A 5,055-nucleotide genomic window follows, 5' to 3' on the forward strand; every position below is an offset into this window, starting at 1 on the left:
AAAAACCTTTATATGTGAGGCTAAGAGGTTTTGAGATGATTAGAGGTATGGCTTAGAAATAGATCAGTGGGTCATGGCCTCTACCAATTCTTTACATTTGTTTCCTGGCCAAGATGTCAACAGTTTTGGCATGCCACATATTCACTGCCATTGTTAGCTTTAATAATGAAGGAGTCTTACTACATAGTTTCAGGGAACATCTCTGGCCAGTCAATGTGTTCTAGAGTCCCTGCAAAGAGGTCTTGAATTGCTATTGTTTGCAAATATAAATATATAAATGGAGAAGCTGCATGACATGATATACACACTGGTACAATAGTAGAGTGACTGTTAAAAGGGTGATCATTGATGTGTAGTTGAACTGGAATCACACTCTACAGGAAAAAATTCTTGTCTGGTAAGCTAAATCTGGTTAAAAGCCCACAGGTAGGGAGGCCATAGTCCTTAGATGCAACCTACTAGTGAGGTTTTGGAAAATAGATGTTTTAAATCTAGCTTCCAGGCATTTGTATTTATATGTACAAATTAGTAGTGCAACCCTTGGTCAGAGAAGTTTCTATTTCTGTGGAAAAATGCTCTGAATATTCAAGGTAACTATTGAATTCTCAGCCCTAAATTAAATATCTATACCACTTCATCCATGTTTTCCTATACATTGCTTTCTATTATGTTTAGGTATTGGTCTTGAATTCCTGACCTCTGCAATACTTTTATCGCAAAGGGTGTTGTATTTTGTCAAATGCTTTTCAGCATCTAATGAGATGATCATGTGATTTTTTTTCCCTCTGAGTTTGATCATATAGTAAATCACATTAGTGGATTTTCATATGCTAAACCAACCTTGTATCCCTGGGATGAAGCCTACTTGATCATAGTGTATTCTTGATGTGCTACATGATGTGTTCTTGGATTGCAAGAATTTTATTGAGAATTTTGCACCAATATTTATAACTGAAATTTGTCTGAATTCTTTTTGGGGGTGTATTCTGTGTGGTTTAAGTAACAGAGTCAATGTGGCTTCATAAATTGAATTGGGTAGTGTTCCTTCTGTTTCTATTGTATGAATAGTTTGAAGAATATAGGTATTAGGTATTCTTCGAAGATCTGGTAGAATTCTGTATAAAAGCCATCTGGCCCTTTGCTATTTTTGGTTGGTAGGTTTTTAATGACGTCTTCTATTCCTTGTGGAATATGGGCCTATTTAGATAGTTTACCTGCTCTAGATTTAACTTTGGTACCAGGTATCTGTCTAGAAAATTATCCATTTCATCTAGATTTTCCAGTTTCACTGAATACAAGCTCTTGTAGTAGGATTTTTAAAAATTTTCTCAGTTTCTGTTATGATTTCCCTTTGATTTCTGATTTAAATTTTGTTGATTTGGATACTATCTCTGGGCCCTTTAGTTAGTTTGGCTAGGAGGTTATCTATCTTGTTGATTTTATCAGAAAAACAGCTTACAGTTTTGTTGATTCTTTGTATAGTTTTCTTTGTTGATTGATTTCATCTATGAGTTTGGCTATTTTCAGCCATTTATTCTTCTTGGGTGTGTTTGCTTCTTTTTGTTTCAGAGCTCTCAGGTGTGCTGCTATGTTGCTAGTGTGGAATCTCTCCAATACCAGGGTACTTAGTGCTATGAATTTTCCTCTTAGCACTGCTTTCATTGTGTCTCATGAGTTTGGGTATGCTGTGTCTTCATTTTCATGAAACTCCAGCAAGTCTTTAATTTCTTCTCTGACCAAGTTATCATTGAGTAAAACGTCGTTTATTTTTCCACATGTGTATGAGTTTTATATTGTTTTTGTTGATATTGAAGACCAGCCTTAGCTCGTGGTGATCTGATAGAATGCATGGAATTATTTCAATCTTCTGGTATCAGCATGAATTGGAGAGAGTCTCTTAATTTCTCAATTCTATTTGAAAACCCATTTTAGCAGGTGATAGCTATTAAGGAAGGGAAAGTTACTCTATTTGGATCTGGGAGGATTAGTAGACTGCCCAAGCTCATCACCCCTTACCTATTCATATATGGAAAGTGCTAATTGCATTTAGTGGGTTATATACAACAGAGATATGAAACTGCGAAAGAGTTGTGTTGGGGGAAGTGTCTTTAGGAAAGTTGGAGTTAAGAATTAATGGATAGCTATGACCAAAATGATTTTAAACATATATGAAATTTTCATAGAATAAGACATCAAGAGAAAAAAGAGGCCATTGGCATATGCAAACAACCTAACAAAATTAGGATAGTGATTTGTTTTTGTTTAAAATACACAGATTATTTCAACAGATGAAAAACTACACAGTAAGTAACATGAGATCTACTCAGGTTAACAAGGTCCAATAGTGATACTAGTACTATTCTATGAATATTGGCCTTTTAAAGAGAATCTGAATACAAAACAGCTGGCATATTAGAAGCTGTGATACTTTAATGATTTGGTTTCTATTATGATAGTTTAAGAAGCATTTATTTATGCCATCACAAATAAAATAAGGAACTACTAGTGTTCATTCAACAATATTGACCAGTCACTTGTAGTAAGCTACTTTTCATGGGATATTTTCTTTATTTATATTTCAAATGTTCTTTCTTTCCCAGTTTTCCCTCCAGAATTCCCCTATCCTATACCTCCTCCCCCTACCTCTATGAGGATGCTCCCCCCCCACACTAGCTCTTGCCTTCCCGCCCTGGCATTTCCCTCACTGGGGCATCTAGCCTTCACAGGACCAAGGGCCCTCCTTCTATTTATGTACAGGCCATCCTCTGCTACATACGTGCCTGGAGTCATGGGTCACTCCATGTGTATTCGTTGGTTGATGGTTTAGTCCTTGGGAGCTCTGGGGGTGTGTGTGTGTCTAGTTGTTTGATATTGTTCTTCCTGTGGTTGCAAACCCCTTCAGATCCTTTCTCTAACTTCTCCATTGGGGACCCTGTGCTCAAATAAATGGTTGGCTGTGAGCATCCGTCTCTGTATTTTTCAGGATCTGGCAGAGCCTCTCAGGAGACAGCTATATCAGGACCCTGTCAGCAAGCACTTTTTGGCATCTGCAATATTGTCTGGGTTTCGTGACTGTATATGAGATGAATTTACAGGTGGGGCAGTCTCTGGACGGTCTTGTAGAAAGCAATTTTGATCTGAATAAAAATCAGTCATATAATTGTACTGTGTGGCAGAAAAATGGGTTCCAAGTTTGGGAAGATCCTAGATTTTCAGAGTTTACCATTCTCAAAGAGTTTATTCTTTTTTTTCACACATTCAACCACTCTCTATTTCCTCTCTTATATCTCCCCACCTGCTACACCCCAAAAAATCCCAAGCTCAAGTCCATTTATTTTGTTTTGTGATCTATTGAAATTAATCAGGACCATTTATATGACAAATGGTTTGCATCTATCCATACTTTAGTGGGCTCAGCAGTAGATACACAACTAATGACAGAGTGAGTCCCTTTCTTCTAGAATTCATCAGTATCCACTGGTTCAGAGCTGTGCTGCTTCATTTTTTCCTTTCAATTTGACAGAAACTTGAGTCACTTGGGGAGAGGCAATCTCAGTTGAAGAATTACCTCTGTTAAATTGACTTGCACACAACTCTGTGGGACACTTTCTTAGTGAACAATATATGTGGGAGAATCCAGTTCACTATTTATGGTAATAGATGCTAGTAAGCAGCTCCCTTCCATGATCTCTACTTTGGGTAACGAAAAAATGGGGTTAGTTCTCCTAGGCATTGGAAATTCAAAGAAGGGAGCAATTCTACTGGTATTTGGCTGATGCCCTGGAAAGGAGTGGAACAGGATATAGGGATGAAGTCAAGTGGAAATATTGCAACAGTGGGGAGGATTCACACTGAAGTTGAACTAGAGATGCGTCTGTAGGACCAGAGCCTGTCAAAAGTGATGAACATTCTCTAGGGAGAACAGTGACCAGAACACAAATAGGGTGAAAGACACATGCCTGCACTCACATATGTGCAGAAAAGTTATAATTAAACACTTGTATAAAATGTCCCTATGTTACTACCTTATTGTTTGATACTTATTTTCTCCTTTATAAAATTCATAGCTCTGCAGTTATTCTCTTGTTATGTTTCTAACTAAATCACCATTTTTCAACAAAGCAAATCTCTGCGTGATTAGGTGGACTTTGTGCATTTCTACTAGTAAGCACTTATTTATATTGATGTTAGTGAGTCAAATTTAGAAAAATAAAATCAACTCTTTCTATTTATATTAGAATGATCCTAAGTTAAAGTATGCATGTAAAAGCAAAAATAATCTTTTGAAATTGATTAATTTTAGTATGCTTATGGGAAACAACTTTACCAACAAACAATTTAAAAAATCCTTATCATTTTACAGAATTTAAGTATCAAAGCACAATATATTTTTACAGAAACAAATACATCACTACCATAGAATCACACTAATAAAAGATTTATACATAAAATTGTTTGCCATTCTGAAAACCAGTGGTAATAACAATGTAATGCACCAGTTCATCCTCATTAGACATTTTAAAAATAATACTTCCTGGCCTGCAGGAGTACTTGCCAGGATACAAACAAAAAAAGTAAACTCAGTTCTAACAATGCTAGCAAGCTCTGTCTGCTGTCTCACCCTCTAGTTACAACATGATTCTAGGAGTGTTCTCACAACACTGGTTGGACTTTCCCCACATGTCAGTGAGGCCCCCTCCTAAGGAACCAAATATTTTCACTTGGAAATTAAAAAGTTATTTTAATACAAAATAACAAGTGCAACATTAGGACTTAATATTCGGCACAAAGCAACTTAACACAAGAGAAAAACTGCTCAGTCTTAAGGGTAAGGCAGATAGAGCTTTAAAATAGGTCACAACACAGTACTGGACTGGCTTGAAAAAAATGACTTAAAAGTTTCTTTTAATTTTAGGACTTATTGCTTTTCAATGCACAGATAATTCTTTAAGGGCCTTTCACAGTCACTTTAGATACACTTCATCAGTGGCATATACAAAGCACCATATAATACGATATAAGAAATGTAGAACATCATGACTATGTAATTAACTG

The sequence above is a fragment of the Micromys minutus genome (assembly GCF_963924665.1).
Source record: "Micromys minutus genome assembly, chromosome: 26".
Classification (NCBI taxonomy): Eukaryota; Metazoa; Chordata; class Mammalia; order Rodentia; family Muridae; genus Micromys; species Micromys minutus.